The following is a 17,674-nucleotide window of genomic DNA, read 5'->3' as shown; positions in this document are numbered from 1 at the left end:
CTTCCCCAGAATGCTTCACGACTCCAGCATTGACTGTTCCCTCTGTCTGAATGCTGTCCCCTGTAGCACCTTGGCTAACGCTCACCTGCTTCACATCTCAGCTCAGATTCCACCTTCCTTCAGAGGTTCTGCCTGGCACCTGCTTTCAGTTGCACACTCCCCTCTCTAGTCCCCTCTTCCTGAACCACCCATCCACCCACACCTGCAGTAGCTGGGTTCAGCTTCTAAAGGGCCCTACAGTCAACTTAGTAACTCAGTCGTGACCTGTGCTTCCTGACCATCCGCGCTTAAAGAGAAGATCTGTGGGCAAAGATTTTTGTCTGCTTTCTTCACTGGGGCATCCTAGCCTATGTTCACGCTTAATACATATCTATTGAAGGGGTGAAAGGGAGCAAAAGGCCTTCTTCAGTGAGGAACTGAGCAATGCAAGCAGGAGGGGCTGAGAGGGTGTGTGGGGTCCCTTAGTCCAGTGGGTTCCAACAGTCCTGGGAGCGGAAGAACCCTGTCTGCAGAGGGAATTTGAAGTCCCACATACAAACAGACACAGGCTCTGGGGGTGGGTGGGCAGTGTTGTTTGCAAAGCCCTGGGCTAGTCCGACATCCTCTGGAGCAAATAAGGACTGAAAAGCCCAGAGAACACGGAAGTTTGGACTTGGCTTTTGCAGGTTTCCAGGAGAGAGCCCAGGTGGGTGCCTGGTCTGACCCTCAGGCTGCTACCCTTTGGTCCCACCTTCCTGAGGTGCTTCCATGCCAGACCCCAGAATGGAGGTTTGGCCCGCTAAGTGGCGGAGAGCCCCTGGCCTTGAGCAATGGAACAGCCAGGGGAAGAAGTCACTTACAACCTACTTGCCAGTTCCCTTGGTGTAGAGAGATTAGAATTTGGGAGAAGGCTCACCCCAGGACCTTCCCAGCGAGGGCAGAGCCGAAGGGCTCAGACCCAGGCCCCAGCTAGCCGCCCCATCTCACCTCCTGCTGTGATCTCCTAGCATTGCCCAACTGAGCAAATAAAAATCGCAGATGCTCAGTAAAATTTGCATTTCAGATGAACAACATGATTTTTTAGTACAAATATGCCCCCAACATCATCCGTACCATTTATCTGAAATTGCAGAAGTACCTGGACCTTCGGATCGTATCTGGCAATTCCAGCTGCAGGCCACTGCAAGGGGGCAGGGCCCATCTCCTTCCCCAGGCCCTGGGGGGCAAAAGCAGCCAGAGGTCTTCAGCTCCAGGTAAGCACACACCTTTGATCTCCCCTTGGAGCCAGCCTCGGCTCCCACGACTGGGCTTTTCCAGCCAAAGGCTGAGTGGGGCTCCAGTTCAGGCCACCTCTGAAACAGGATGAGGAGCAGCACGTAACTTTTCCCCGAGCAAGCAAGTCCCCCCCCCGCGGACGGCCTGGTTGGCCCCTCGGGAGATAGAGGGGAACTCTCTCTGTCTTGTCTTTTCCTTTCTTTCCTTTCTTCGGAGGGGATGGAGGAGACGGACAGCAGTCGTTTCGTCCATGACTGGCTGTTGCCCTAAGTTTTAGAGAACTGCAACAGCATGGACCGTACTTAGCAGGAAAGCGCCTCCAAAGGAACTTCAGTCCTTGATGGCTTCGATTCCACCAGCCCTCCTGCTGACCTGACTGCCGGCAGGTGGGAGGAGGCGACTGCAGGTTCCATCATCAGAGCGGGAGCGCAGCGCAGCCCGCTCTGGGGCAGAACCGCGGTTGTCTCGTCACCCAGAGGCTTGCACTCAGAGTCTGTGGGGGAGAATGCGTGGTTTTTATTTCTCTCCTTATCAGGAAGAAAATGAATTTTGCTAATGAGAACAAAGCCCCTTCTGTCCCTCAGCCCCCCTGCGGGGCGGGTGAGGCAGGGGAGTCGCCGACCGACCCTGCGCTTTCTGCAGGTGTAGTCTACCTGGCTGGATGAGCAAATCACATCTATAATTAGAATTATATGCAAAATGAAAAGACTCTTTAAGGAACATCTCCAGGTCCTCATTCTCTTAAGTATCCGTTGCCATGGAAGCCAGCGAGCGGCTCCAAAAATCTACAGTGGTGGGCTACACTCACCCACTCGCCATGGAGGGCGCCTTTAAATAAAGTTGCCTTTTTTCTTTGGTCTCTGAATAAACATAAACCTGGGTTTTTCGTGCAAAATCCTGATTTCAAGGTTATTGATGCCACACTAAATTAATACAGTCTGTGCGACAGCGAACACCGCCCTGCAAAGCCGGGGATCCTCCTGTCTTCTGAAAGCTTGACATTTGTTTTTTATCATGAACTTAAAGGGCAAGAGCTGCAGATGGATCAGGTCCCCGCCTGAGTTTACATTTACGTGCATTTTATTTTATTCCCACACGCGCGCTTTTTATGAGATCCATCACTGGAATAAAACCGTGGCGCTCCCGTGTCCTCCAGGCTGGCCAAACTAGGAGAGCTGCCAAGCTGCTATCTCTACATAATTGGAATTAGAATAAGAAATATATGCTGATTTGATATTTTAAAAGCAAAAGCTTTACGTTCATGGGCTAAAACTGTCCAGGATAGAGCCGAGCACAACTTTCTTAATGTTGCTAACTTACCGGTACAATTTGGGGGCTGGGCTGCAGATAGACTCTCCTCTTCTTATGCCCTTGTTATTTAAAGCCATAGGCATCTCACCCTCCAGATAACCCGACCACGATTCACCAATAATTGCTTCAGAATCGATTCAGAATAGGCACTCGCTCCTTTTCTTCCCAAAAGATTATTGGTGTGTTTTGTTTGTGTGTGTGTTTCTGTTCAAGGTAAGCAGGCTGCTTGTCCTCTGGTAGCACCCCCCCCCTTTTTGTGATGCCAAATAACATTTTATATTTTTGCCAAAATACCTGTGGAGCTGACAGAGCATGATGCATTCGTTTTCCTTGATTTTGTCGTGAAGGAAAAGGCTAGCATGAATAATTCAAAAATAATGCTGAGACTGTTAAGATTTAGTATTGGAGGGGTCATCACAGTTGGGAGAAATGAGCTGGGAGGCTATTACTATTCCACGATCTTCGAATCTCAAGGTGACATCATTATTATTTCTCTCTGTCTATAATGTGGCGCTGCAACCAGCTTATTGCTGTGTTTCTCATGTAGGGGAGAAAGATCAATTACATACAGACCTCAAAACGTGAACCATAAGCGTCCTGCCCAATAAAAGTGTCATTAACAGTCCCCACAATTTGAGCTGCATGCTTCCAGGTCAAGCTGCTTTAAAAACGATAACTGACATTGAAAGGTTGAAGAAAGCACGTTCGTTCGTTCGAAAGGGAGCCATTTCTTAGCCAAATAACAGAAACTCTTGAAGAACACTTGCTAATTCGGGCCTCAACTGGAAGAAGCACCCGAGTGGTGAGCTTAGCCCTGAGGACACTTAGAAGGATGAACACGCCCTGCGCGTCCCCCTTTGAAGAATCGGTCTGTGACGGGTCCAACATCGCCCACGAGCACTCTCGAGCCGGCATAAAGTAGTCCGCTGCAATTGTATTTAATTTATTCCTATTTTTCCACCAGAAGCGGGAAGATATCCCCCAAATAAAACACATGCTGGAGTAGGGTTTACGGCGCTGGCCTCGCCATTTGTTACCACTACACAATCAGCGATAAATCAAACTTCCTCCACCACGGGATTAAAAAACCCCTCTACATTCAAAAACATTCAAGTGGAGTAGAGCGATGACCATTGCACAGTCTCTTTTTTCTCCTGCCTCCAAAGTGTCCCCGCATGTTTAAAACATCTTTTTTTTTTTTTTTTTTTTTGGATTTCACAGAATTTTACAAGCCTTCCCACCAGCTTACTTTTTAATGAAAAGGTTCCTATTAGTGTCAAGACCTTGGAAACATCACATTTGGTTTAAGGGTTTAACAGTTCATAGCATTTGTGATTTTCGTAAGAGAGGATACGAAAGTACCCTAGATTTCCTTCTTTAAGTGGTGCCCAAACAGCCCGATCCAGTACTCATCCTTGCTGATTTCACTTCATTCAGAAGTTCACAGGTACTTCTGAATCGTGGGGGGTGGGGGCAGTCGCTAACAAGAGACACCCTTGAACGCTGTCCCAGAAGCCATGCTGGGGTTTTTAAGGTAATTTTGATAATGATGAGTGATTTCTGCATCTGCAGCTTATAAAATTCCATTTTATTATTATTATGGGTCGTACGGATACCACCCACAATCATTCTCTGCTTTACTTCCCCGAATTCTCCTTAATAAGTTACGACTCGTTATTTACTGTGAAATGAGGATCTCTAAGCTAAACCGAAATATGTCACCGATGGTCACGTCCCCATCTCTCTCCCTCCTTCTCTTTATAGCAGCCAGGGACTTGCCATCTGAGGGTGCTGAACGGGAGGGTTGGGGTGGGGCCCAGGCTCCGTGGGGGGGGCGCTGAGTGCCTGACTCCCCGCCCCCAGATCTGCTCTTCACCTGCCTCCTTCTAGGGGACACAAGGGGCAGTCAGAGCTTCATCAGTGAGCTGCTTTTCGCTGGTTCCTATGTCTGCGGTCCAAATGCCTCCTGACTCAGATGATGTGTGTAGGGAAACAAACGGCCAGTGGCAGAAGGGGCCACGACTGGGAAGTGTGGCTCATGTCCCCAGCGGCCCGGGCAGAGGACAGCACAGTGGGCAGGGAATCAGATTCCACATGCTCGAGACACGTGCTTGGCCGGATGGATTGAACACACTATGGTTGGTGATGACTACCCGAGAGAAACACAGAAATCCTTCTTGCGCAAACATCGAAGGACAGCGGCTGGCGTGGTGCACACAGAAGTCCAGGACAGAAAACACCACAACAGAAACACGCATTCACAGCAGACACGTGCGTGGGTTCTTCCTTTCTTTTCTTCTCTTACTTTTATCTGCAAGGACTTTGTTTTAACCACCTGTGTTCTGACGCCCAAGTTCTCAGAAGTCCTTCCACCACTGAATGGAAGCCCCTGAGGGCTGACTGGCCAGTGCAGGAGGCTCACCACGTTACTCCCAGCGGAGGGCTTGCTCTGGGGCCTGTCCACTGCCCGGTGCAGGCCCTCGGTCCCTGGACTAGTTTCCCACGGCTGCCATAGCGGTACGCCACCCGCTGGGTGGCTTAGAGCAATTGTCCTCTGAGAGTCCTGAGGCCGGGAGTGCAACATCAAGGTGTTGGCAGGGTGCGTTCCCTCTGGAGGAGGCTCAGAGGGAGAATCTGCTCCAGGCTCTTCTCCCAGCTTCTGGTGACTTCTGGCAATCGCTGGCATCACAGTCTTATAGACACTTCACTCCAAGCCGCGCCCCTCATGCGGCCGACTTTCCAGCCTCCACATGATGTGTCTGTCTCCTAATTCTCCCTCTTTGAAGGGGGAGATGAGCCCTCGCAGCAGGTCCACCCGAATCCAGTGTGGGCTCATCTGAACTTGGTCAGCAAAGGTGCGATTTCCAAATGAAGTCACTCACAGGAACTGGGGGTTAGGACGTGAACGCTCTTGGACACAGTTCTACCTGCTATTGTCGCTACCTGTCAAATGAAGGAAGTGCTCCTAGAGCGCCTAAGGGCCGTGGGAAAGTGCCTGGCATGGTTTCAAACACCCCTCGCTGTCCCCGAGGTATCAAGCATTCGTGAGAGGATTTCTCCAACGCTACCAACAGGCTGCCGGCTTCTCCTGCCCTTTCCTCCAGAGTGGCCAGGGATTCTGGGCTCAATGCTGTTTGGATCTGGAGTCTAGTGGGGAGGGGAGGCTGCAGGACCTGTGCAGAAGTACCAGGCCAGGAGCCTGGGGTGGGAGGAGCAGGCGGCTGCCCAGGAGCGCGGGCCCTGGTGCCACCCTGGGGGGCGCCTTTGATGTTGGCAGAGAAACCTCTCACTGCAGGGACAGAGCAGAGGCGGGAGACCCAGGTGGACTCTGCTCTCCCACCGACACCCTGTTCAAAGAGAATAGTTTGGGCAACGCCTAGCAAATAATGAATGAATGGCAGAGTCAGGGCCAGCCCGACGGGAGACTTGCCCGCACGGCTGCCCCTCTGCTGTTCTTTGCACCTGCCTGAGCCCTGCTGGGCTGGGGACTGCACTGGAGAGGGAGACAGCCCCTTGCTTTTGTTTTGTTTTTAACATTTAATATCTATCACGCTGTCCCGGAGACGCTCACTGGAACACCGACAGGCAGTATCAGCCTGCGTCTTGCTACTCGCCCGAGCCTGGGAGGCACAGGGTGTGTGTACCAGGAGCCAGTTTTCATAGCTGGAGACGCTGTAACACTCCGAAGGCTTCTCCTTCCAAGCTTTCAGTGGCTGTATCCCCTTTGGTCCATAATCACAGCTAATGGGCTGGCCACAGAGGCATCAGGGGCATAAAATAGTCTAACACTACATTGACTATAAATAGCAAAGCCATAAGTGACATTACTTTGCAGATAAGAAACAATCACATCATTAAGCAAAGGTGTTTAGTGTATCAGTCACCCTAACTTTGATTTATTGCAAGGCATTTGTCTGTCACTAGCACAATGGAAGCTAGAATGCAACTCAAGGGTTTAAAGAGAAAATTAAGATGAATATTGCTGCTAGCGCTCTGGTTTGCACCGATGCAAAATGGGTGGGCTTCCCTCGCTGCCTCCAGGGCTGGCCCCAGCCCGGCTTCCCAGGCCCAGAGGCTAAAGACTGCCTGCGGGTGGCAGAGAAGTTAGCCCTGGGGGCTGGAGGCTGGGGCCGCCCAGGGCAGGAGGCGGTGACAACAGGAGGCAAGAGCACCTGCCAGCCCTGCTTCTGCAAAGGGAATCGTGTCTTCCAAACAGTCAGGGAATCCTTTTATCTGAGATTTTAACCCTGAAACATGGAATGGAAACAATGATTAGTTTTTTTTTTTTTTTTTTTTTGGCTGAACCCATGGCATACAGAAGTTCCTGGGCCAGGGATTGAACCCGCACCACAGCAGCAACCTGTGTCACAGCAGTGACCTGTGCCACAGCAGTAACCTGTGTCACTGCAGTGACAACGCCTGGTCCTTAGCCCACTGATCCACCAGGGGACTCTACTCTGAGTTATTTTGGTGAACATTTTACAAATGCTATCTCGTTAAATACAACCTCTCCTGTATTCAATTCAATTTTATTCCAGAGAACAGTTTTGGAAAACCTCCTGTAAACCAGGCACCCGGCCAGGCCCAGGGAAGTATAATGAGGAATAAGTGAGAGCTTCTGTCCTCCAGGGGCTCGTGACCCAGTTGATAATTCACAGCGCCTGGCGTGGAGGAGCTGCCGATGCGGCGAGTGGGAGATGGAGGAGCTGGGGTGGCATACAGATTCTCGGCAGCATGTGGGGTTCAGGGGAGGGAGAACATTCCCTCTGGTGGGAAGATCAGGAAAGAGGAAGGGAAGGGCCTTAGAGGGCTGGAGAGATGCCAGGTCGAAGGTCATGGGGGGAGGGAAGGTTCGCCAAGAAGGTGCCAGTACCCGTTGTCCAAAGTCGTGGTGTGTCTGCGTGAGGCCGCTGGGATGTGGCGAGTTCGCCAGACCCAGGTGGAGTGGTTGGGGAGAGGAGGCCGGCTGGACAGTTGGACAGCACGAGGGTGTCCTGGGCGTGTGGGTAAGGAGCTTTCTCTGGTTTTGACACGCGGTGGGGCCGCATGAAGGTTCCACCCGGGATCCAGGGCAGCGTCTGATGGGAGAGCAGCAGAGACAGGCCTCGACCACGTGCCATGAGGCAGAGGGGGGCTGGCTGGGGGAGGATGCGGACGGCGAGCCGGGCGAGGCCGGGCACGGAAGGAGTCCCTGGTTAGGCAGAGGTGCGTCCCCAGCTCCCATCCAGGTGTGGAATCTCAGATGCTGGCGGGGAACCTGGAGGGACAGGTAGAGCTGGCCGTCTTCAGAAGGAGCTGAGACGGAGAAGGAGCTGTTTTCTGGAAATGGTGAAAACCTCAGTGAGACAAGGGACCTCCTCTCTCTCTTCACACTTGTGGTTCGTAAGCGTCTCCTTGGAAGTGGGTGAGGGTCTACTCGCTTATGAAAACGTGCCTCAGTGATTATTCACGTGGGTCAATCATGAGTCGTCATCAAGCACCAACTGTTTGCTTCCCCAGGCCGGGCCCTGTGGCGGGGGGAGCAGTGGGGTCAGAGCCTCCAGGAGAAGCGACCGGCTCCCAGGACCCTGACTGTGCCCTCCCTCCTGGACACACGGGCTGGCCCGGAGCGTCGGCAGGTCCTCAAGGAAGGCGATGCCGTGGTCATGGGGAGAAGCCACGCCAGTACTCCGGAGGCCGCAGCATCTGCACAGAACGGCTGCCCTGTCTCGAGACAAATGAGGGAAACAGAGCCTGTGCTTTGGGGGTCCTGGAAGGTCCGGGTGGGTGAGAGGTGATTTCTATGCTGCTACAAAGTCTTCTACCCACTCGCCCGTGGTGTCCGCCCTCCCTCGGCCCGCAGGAACCTGCAGCCCACTCTGCCCGCGGAGGGCACAGGGTAAAGAAGGCGGCGTCCCACCTCCCACGAGCGTCCACTCCTGTGGGTCTGGAATAATGCTCCGGGGGCTGCAGGCTAGAGCAGGGGTGGGAGGACAGTCCACCCGCCCCGGGGCCAGGCCTCCGTTCCTGGAGAAAGGGCTGTCCGCTGTCCAGTGAGAGCACGGAGCCACTTGCTTACATAGGGCCATTTTGATAGGGTTGTGCCCCAGCTGCAGATGCACCCAGCTCTGCTAATTAGGGTCTCCTTGGGGTTTGCTCGTATATATCCCAAGAATATACTTATTCTTTCATACACTGAATGTCAGTTTTTACTGTAAGTCAAAGGTGTGGGTTTAAAGAAAGCCGCATTCAGGTAATCCTCGAAGCCTGTGGCCGTCTGACACATGGTAAGTGGGCCTCCTGCAGTCAGGGCTTGTCTGGTCCTCCTCCTCTGGCCTCGAGCCCTGACTGCAGAGACCAAGGGCGGCTCCCCAGGTCGCCTCCTACCTCCAGCCCTCCCTGAGCCGGCACGGTCCCTCTTCCTCTTCTCTGCAAAGGGGAGGCCAGACAGCTTCGAAAACCACTTCCCAAGCCGCTGAGGTAGTCAGGCTGCAACACTTGGGAGGTCCTGTCTGGAATTCAGGAGCCGCGACTGCTTCTCACTGGATGGAGTCGGCCGGGCTTCTTGGGGCTCGATGGCTGGGGGTAGGGGGCAGGGTGAAGGGGAATGTCCTCTGGGGCCCCACGTTCACCAGCCCCTTGGGATGACCCTGTGGGGTCACTGCCAGGACTAAGAAGAGGGATGAGCAGGGACACGGAACTCTCTGGCCCGCCCCTCACCCTGGACGGAAACCGTTTTATTTCCTCCTGCTCTGAACCTGGGTCTCAAGCGCTGCAGGTGCTACTTGGCTGCCTAGAGAGCGGCAGGCAGGTGGGAGACACACAGTCGGCTCATGTTGCCCCAGCTGAATGGTTCCCCTTCATCCTGTCTCTGCTGCGATCTAGGTCAGGGTATTGTGCATAAAGACACCTGAGATGGTTGTTTGAAGTGCTGACTCCGGGCCCAGTTGCAAACATCCTGAGTGGGAATTTCTGGGGCTGGGGCCTGGGAATCTGTGTTTGAGCATACTTCCCAAGTGAGTCTGGCTCTGTAGCACACCCACGAATGATGGTCAGCCTGGGACAGAGGTTTGGTTTTCGCGAAAAAACCTGGCAGGGAGGTGAGCGTTAGTCCCCTTGCTGAGCAATGCCAAGTGGTACGGCCAAGTCTTTCCAGTCTCCGTTCTCGGTGCATCAGCCTACGTCCTGCATCTCCTTGCCTCGTGGTGGCAGGGTGGCTGCACAGAGCCTAGGTCTGAAACGGAAAAAGATGAGGAAGGGGGAAAAGAGTTATGAGAGCGACGTTTGGTCCCTTGTAGGAAAGTCAAGCTGTCCCAGAAACAACCCCTTTCCCCACCCCAAAACACATTTTTCTTAAATCTCATTGGCCAGAATCAGGTTTCATGACTGCTTTTCACCAGAAGGGAGGCTGGGACAAGGTGGGTAAAATGTTGAAGTGATTGTTTGAGGCTATTTTTGATCGACCACTTGGAGCTGGACTCGAAGCTGGAATTTGTTAACAAGTACCGGGGAAAATCAGCAAGCCGCAGTGTCTGCACACTGGTGGCCATTAATATTAAAAGGTCACCTGCGTAACACAGAGACTTCATGCATGCTGAGATCTGAGAGGGGCCTTGAGGCACAACGTCCCCTTCCTTTGAGTCACCTCTGTTCTCATCTCAACAAGCCTTAAATAACAACTTCCAATCAACACCTGAAAAAGAAAACAAAAAAGACATTAAAACTGTAGTGACCAATGGGACCATCCCTTTGGGGGAAAATACGGATGGAATGGAAATTTAGGTGGACCTGTGATTATGGTTCTAGATTCAAGCTTTGGAAGAAAGTTGGTTAGTCTCCCATTGGTCGCTTTGTTTCCAGAAGTGGGACTCGCCGGCACGCCGGCCACTCGAGCTTTCTCACCAGCGTTTGGAAGGGAATGTTCACAATGCCATCATGACACACCTGGCGGGGTGGGGGCAGCAAGAAGAAAACAATAGTACCAACCAACTGAAAAGGAACTCGGAAGAGGGGCAAAAAGATGCCCTTGTCTCACCTTGCAAAGTAATACGTGCACTACCAAGTTTCAGCACAAAGACTTCTTGGAGGTTTTTCTGGGAAAACTTTAATGTGAATGGAATGTCAGTTTTCTGACTTCTGTGTATAAGCAGGTGACAAGAAACGTCCATTGGTGGTGTTTCATATCACCGGTGATTCAAATTAATGTTTGCCTTCCTTCACTTGCTTCTCTCCTAATTCTACGAGCTCGCCTTCATACCCAGTGGAACTTCTAGTTATTTGTAATCTCACTGCTTACACTCCACTGAACAATAAAAGAACAATAAACTTAATAAAAAGCCCAAGTGATTGGAAATTGCTCTGGGAATGGCAGTCCAGTATGAAAGCTATAAATTTCCTTGTGTGCTCATGACAATGTCAGCTAATTTTTATGAAAAGCCCATCACGGAGCATGGCGCCAAACACTGCGATCACGTGCGTGTCAGCCTTCAGACTTCCCCGGAAAACAAAATAGAAAATGCATCATAAAATGATGTTTCAAGCCACAAATGCCTCTTGAAATGCTCACTCTATCCAGGAACCTTTCTTTTCTGACCCCATCTTGCACCTGAACTTTGAATTAATCATTCCTTTTCTATACGGTTACACAATACCCTCTGGTACCCTTGTTGGGGGGAATCTAAGAAAACAACCACTAGAAATATCAATCCCACATGGCGAACTTGATTGGCCCACATTAGGGAACCTAAGGTAGACATAATTAGTCCGCAGAACAACAGCGGTGATCGCGGAGCCTAAAAACTTAATCTGAAACCATTATCTTCAACAATACACTTTTAAACAAACCATCGGGGGCCCATTTCTCATGGAGCCGAACCCAGTGGGAGTACACAGTTACTCGGTCGGTCTCCCCAGGGATTCTCCCGAGGAGAAGTTAGGCTTTCCTTTAGTGCTCAAAAATAACCTTTTGGCCTCATCATTTATGGCCGTTTCTAGCCTGGTCTTCGGATCTCCCAGGATCCTGCGTGTTCTAGCAAATCAGGTTGGTTGAACAGAAGACTTCTTTGGCCGGATGATTGAAAGGGAAGAGTGGCCGTCTCGAAGACAGATGCTCTGTGTAAACGAGCAAGGTATCAGCCATGGTAATTTATCCCCCGGCCACGGAGAGTTTGTAAACTTTATGGCCGTGAGCTGAGGACCAGAGCCCATCTGTCCTGACTTTGTATGATTATAATCGTCAATAGATAAGGCTGGAACATTTATGGTCACCGGGGGAGGGGAGGGAAGGGAAGGGCCGGGGAAGGGGCCGTTTAGAACCAACCCAGAGAGCATTGTTCTTGGCTCCCCACCAGCCTGGCCGAGGCATCTCAGCGTCCCTGCGGTCTGCACGGAGCCTGGCGCCACGTAGGGCCCATGGACATCTCTGAGGAGGAGGGCGGGCTCCGAGGGCTTCCTCTGGGCCCTGGCAGGGCCGTGGTCTCAGCTGAAGGGCCAGGGGCCTCTGGTGGGAGGGGCTGGGAGTGCGAGTCCCATGCAGAGGGATTCAGAACAAAGGACAGCAGTGCCCAGCCCCTCCTCCAGTCGCCAGCGCTTAGCATGTGCTGCAGACCCACGCTGGGGACCCAGGGCTGCAGGGCTGGCTCAGGCTGGATTGGCTCGCACTCCCCCTTCGGGGAGAGGGCCCCTTCTGGAGCCATTTCCCAGAGGCAGCATCCTGCCCTTGGCCAGATCCACCACTCAGAAACCCACAGGGCAAGGAGAGGGCTCCCGGCAATGAGCCAGCTCCCCATGGGTGCCTGGGAAGTTACCCCTCTCAGAGGGGGCCCAGCCTTTGGGTTTCCCAGCGGTTCTGAATCCACCCTCACCTCCCCAGCCCTCACTCTCATCTGCTCTCAGTGACCTGAGTCCTCACAGCCTCCCACCTAGACTCTGGGCATCCTGGTCTGAGTGCCCACACCTGAACCCCCACCCAGCACCTGCCCCCACGCTACCCTCAGTACACCTTTATTTTCACAGTTCATTGAAATACAATTTACCTCCATGGTCTTTTTTTTCTTTTTATAATCAGCTTAAGAAAAAAAGAAAAAAAAAAAAGAATCTTCATTTCATGTGCAACACGCCCCACAGCTTGCAGTTTGAGTAAGTGGCATATCACGTACCGTGAGCAGAAAAAAAAACAAAAAAACAAAAAAACTCTGTGTTTATTTCTCCAGAAATGCGGGAACATCACACAAATAGAATTAAAACCACTTTAATAAAGGCTGAAAGTTAATACTGAATGAATCACATCTTCGTGCGTAACAATACAGCGATTTTTCCCCCATTTAGAGTGTGTTTAATGCTTACGAGGCGGTGCCTAGTCGTGATTAATTACCAGGATGTGCAGAGTCTTAACGCAAGTCCATTTGCTGCAAGTTGGGCTGCAAAGGTGACACTCCCTGTAACACCACCAACTGCTGCGTTTCCCTCTTCCTATTGGAGGTATGAGCTCAACTGCTAAATTTAACCCCATCGAGGGAGGAAATGCAGTTCCCGTCCCCTTCTCCAAGGCCGCCGAGGTGACATCTTCTGCATTATCCCATCAACCCAAGGTCACATTGTCTTTGTAAACTGGACACATGTATTTCGCTTTGTTTTTTCTTCCAGGCTGTGCAGTTTTGCAACTCTTGATTTTAACTGGGTAAAATCCACTTTGGTCTTTTGTGTATCAAAATAGGGCCACTGCGGTCATCATGAGGAAACAAACGTATCGAGAGATGGGTGGCCAGATTTATAACCCATCCCTGTGTAATTGAGAGATAGCTTTTGATTTCAATGAAAGGACAACTGCATGACGGATTGTGACGAAGAGGAAGAGGAGTGACGATGCTGATGACGTACCCAAGGACAGAGGCGGCAAGACGCATTTGTCAAGTGATAAGACATCATCCGACCACCCTACTCCCTTTTATGGTTACAACTGGCCAAATGATCTCAAATCTTGCTAATTAAAAAGGGGGGGAGGGTGACACAGCTAAAAGCAGAAGCAGCGTCTTTGATGCTTCGAAATGGGAAGACGTCTGCTGATTTTCTTAGGCTGACCTACCTAGAGAAAGCAATAGCTCAGAAATATTTAACCAGTGAGTATTTTCACCTTTATTGATTGTTCTTGTACGTACCTCTAGTTATTAAAACTTGATTTATAATAGACTATCAAAATATTTGAGACTTTTTTTTAAAGTTTCATGTTCGCAGGATTTGATTTCTAGAGACTGAAAAAAAATGAACGAGTGTAAAGTAATATGATTTTTTTCCCATGACCAGCACAGTTTGGGGAGCCACACTGCCTCTTACCCAATGCTTGGCTTGAGTTCTTAAAATTAAGGGTTTTTATCTTGCCCACAATAAGTATAAGGGTAAGGATGAGATTGGAAACATCTATTTTGGCTCCAAGCCAGCCCAAATTGGCCGAGAGACAAGTTTCCTATAATTTGAAGATCTGCAGTAAAAAATGAACCTATTGTTTTTGCCAGCCTTTATTTAGCTGTTTGCAAAAAAAAAAAAAAAGTTTCTATATTGCTCTAAAGAAAACCATTCTTATAACTTTCAATTCCACAAGACAGAAGAGTTAGTCATGGCAAATGAATGTACAAGGTTTCTATATGAGATTTCTGCTTTAGTAGTTCCAATATCCCAGAGTTGCACTGAAAACGCCAGGACTGCTTGTCTCCTAGAGTCTCATGTCCATCTCTTAAGAGTAAAAAATGCACTCGGCCCGACAAAACCAAAGGAAAACGTAAGTGATGTCTCCTACCTTTTTCCACCGTGGGAGTGTCATCTGTCTTGTTCTGAACAGGGCTGAAGAGATTTATCTCCAAACTGAGGCAAAATCAAGGCAAAACAAACAAATTGCAAAACACATGATAATCGCACTGACCGATCAATACTCTGAGGTTTGTTTCTGTGCACGTACAGCATAAATGCAGAACTTGGCCCATGTCTAACTCAGGTGTGGTGGCAAAGGCTACTAACTGTCCTACCTATTGTCACCTTTGCTTCGGTGACTTTTTTTGGGGGGGGGGGTCTCCTGAGTGCCCAGAATGAAGACTACACCTTCCTGTGCCCTTGCCGCTGGCTGAGGCCACAGGATTAAGTTCCAGTCCATGGGATGTGGGCGATTTCCTGGCTGTAACTGTAAGGAGAGCCCTCCGTGCTGGTTGCCAGCTATCTGTTAAGCAGGCGCCCTGATCGGTGGAGGAGGGACAACCCCAGGAGCCACTCACTACCTGTCAGGGACCATTTGAAGTACTCTGTGCCTCTTATCTCCCAAAAGCCTTGTGGAGGAGCCATGAGCAGCGTTCCCATGTTCCAGATGAGTAAACTGGGAAACAACATAAGCAGGAAATTGCAGATTTGAGATTTTATCCCAGGCAGCCTGGTTTCAGAGTCTATGCTCTTAACCGCTTCTCAATTCTGCCTCTAGAGATGGCAGAGCCACCAGGGAGAAGGGGCCTTGTCCCCACACCGTGAAGCCGTCACATTAACCCCCCCCCACCCAGCCAGGACTGTTATTTTGTTCTTCTGAGAAGCAGCCAGACCCTCGTCCTAATGAATGAAAGGACAATGGACAATGGACACGACTTGATTACTGAGGGACAGAGGCAAATCCGGCCCAAATGTCCATTTGAAATAACAAGGCAAGAAACCCACAACTAAACACAAATCAAGCCACAACTGAAATCTGAACCCTAACTCCAGGAGCCCTGATACCCCCCCCAAAAAATACATTTATGATGTTTCAGTCTAACCCTCAAAATGCAGGGTCTCATTAAAAGGAAAGCTGTGCTTCCCTTGAGAAAAAGATGCATGTCAAATAGTTGCCTTTCTAGAATTTGTCTTTTCCCCTTAACTCAATAAAAGAATAGGCCCTCTCCTGGTAAAATGTATATGAAGGTTGCTTGATGGGTGGGAAGTGGGGAGGGAGGGAGATGAAGGTGATATTCAGTATTTACATTATTTTGACTTTGCAAATATTGAATCATTTACATTTATGTTATTGTAAACCTTTTTGTTTTTCCTGAAGTTAGTGATGGCCTCATTTTTAAAAACTTGTCTAATCGTATTTGCTAAATTTATTTGCTTCATACCTCAGATCTTTGCCTGAAGTGTAAGACTTCTATTAATGCAGTCATACATCAGGTGATTAACCAGTTCCAGTTTTTTAGTTGCAGGCACCTTTCCCAGAGCCCTCTCTTCCCTGGCTTCAGTTTCCCAGTAACAGTCTAAGAAAGCTGTATGTGAAGTTAAGTTTTGGGGACCTTGCATAACTGAAAGTGTTGAGTCTACTCTCACATTTAACCAGTCACTTGGCAATGTATAAAATTCTAGGTCATAAGTAATCTACCTCACACTTTGGAAGGCATTGCTTTCTTGTTACCTAGCTTCCAATGTTGCTGTTAAGAACCCTGATTCTTCTTCCTCTTCCTGCTCCTCCCTTTCCCCCTCCTCCTCTTCCTCTTCTTCCTCTTCCTCCTCCTCCCTTTCCCCCTCTTCCTCCTCCTCCTCCTCTGCCTCTTCTCCTGCTCCTTCTCCTTCTTCTTGTATGTGACCTATTTCCTCCTCATCTTTGCAGGAACACTGTAGAACTTTTGGCTGTCTGGTATGAAGCACTGCCGAGTTTTCTGGAAACACAGTCAGTGAGTGGGGCTTCCGGGCTGGGGGCTTTGTCATCTGGTATTCGGGTAAGGACTGGCCATGCCAGGGGGTGGGACATAGAGTTCAGCATCAAAGAGTCTTCCCTTTATTCCTGGTGTCCTAAAATTTCATGATGACATGCCTTAGGGTAGGATTACTTGCACAGGTCTAAGGACATTTTTTTAAAAAACAATACTTTCCGCCATCTTCATTCATTTGCTTTGCTTTCTCTGTGTGGCATTCCTGCTATTTAAATATTAGACCTTCTCAATTAATCCTCCTAAGCTTCTTATCTTTTCTCTCCTCTTTCCCCTCTTTTAACATTTTGTCCTACTTTCTTGGCCGTTTCCTCAATTTTATCACCTAAATCTTCTATTGCATTAAAAAATATTTTCAAACCATATTTTTCGTTTCCAAGAACTTTTTATTATCTTCTGAGTGTTCCTTTTAAAAAGCTGGTCCTGCATTCTTGGTTTGTGAATGTAAAACCTCTCATGTCTGCGAACATCAATTGCATATTTATTTGCTCTTTCTTTCTGCTTACTTTGCTTTGTTTCCAAAGAGCTGTTTCACTGTTGACCTATTTGGACTCAAATTAGTGGCTTTCTTCAAACATGTAGGACTGTTGGCTGCCTGGTATGAGGCACTGCAGAGTTTTCTGGAAACGTGGCCAGTGAGTGGGGCTTCTAGACTGGGGGCTCTGTCATCCAGTGTTCAGGTGAGGACTGGCCATGCCAGGGGGGTGGGGCATAGAGTCCAGAATCAGAGGGTCTCTTCTTTGGAATGGACCCAGTTTCTTTAAGAAAAAGTCCTCCAAGATATGGAGGCTGTACACTTCCAGATCCCAGAGGAGAAGGAAATGGGGCCTCCCAGTGTTCAGCCACAGCCCCTCACTGCCCTGCTTCAATATGAACTATGACCTTGCCTGCACCCTCAAGTGGCCTGGCATCCCTGGGCCCAGAGAGTTGTGTGGTCAGCCCATCAGGAAGGCGGCCTTCTGCCCAAGTTGGAGGAGGGGCAGGTTCCAGGCAGTCTGGGTTGGAGGAGGGGCCTGGGGTCTAAGGGCTCGTCATAGAGCGTTCTAATAACTTCTGTTTTTAGTCGTCATGGGTACTGATGCCTTCCGAGGTGCCAGGGACCCTCAAACTTGGCCTTTCTGAGGTTCTGCAGCATAAGTTGACTTGGTTCTTGTTGAGTAAGCAGGGTGCCGCTGTTTGCCCTGTTCTAAGTGTTCGCACTCATCTGCCTGCTTTCTAGCACCCCAAACTTGATAGCTTTTCTTGTTGGCTGTCATCCCCTATCCAGTTGCCTTTGCCCTTATGAGTCCGTGCCTTTTTGTAATTCCATTGCTGCCATTTTAGTGGTCTTTCAGGAAGGGAGGGGGTGAACAAGTGTGTTTGGTCTGCCATAGTTAACTGGAAGTACAATTTTTACTTTTTTTTTTTTAAGTCTCTTTAAT

At 49.9% G+C, this 17,674-nt stretch overlaps 1 long non-coding RNA gene across 1 annotated transcript; it reads right to left on the bottom strand.

The window, feature by feature from the left end:
* Positions 1–7,078: 7,078 nt before the first annotated feature.
* On the bottom strand, positions 7,079–14,418 carry LOC110256832 (uncharacterized). Its single transcript, XR_002338848.2, has 3 exons — positions 14,336–14,418; positions 10,112–10,237; positions 7,079–9,778 (listed from the first exon to the last, which is right to left on the bottom strand). It is a non-coding gene; the product is annotated as an uncharacterized LOC110256832 (long non-coding RNA).
* Positions 14,419–17,674: the final 3,256 nt, after the last annotated feature.

Source organism: Sus scrofa, chromosome 14 (assembly GCF_054392235.1).
Source record: "Sus scrofa isolate SSC_HxYL_T2T_F1_AM1 chromosome 14, Sscrofa_HxYL_maternal_Yorkshire_Landrace_v2.0, whole genome shotgun sequence".
Classification (NCBI taxonomy): domain Eukaryota; kingdom Metazoa; phylum Chordata; class Mammalia; order Artiodactyla; family Suidae; genus Sus; species Sus scrofa.
The sequence above is the reverse complement of the archived record's forward strand: the minus strand, read 5'-3'. Positions and strand labels throughout refer to the sequence as shown.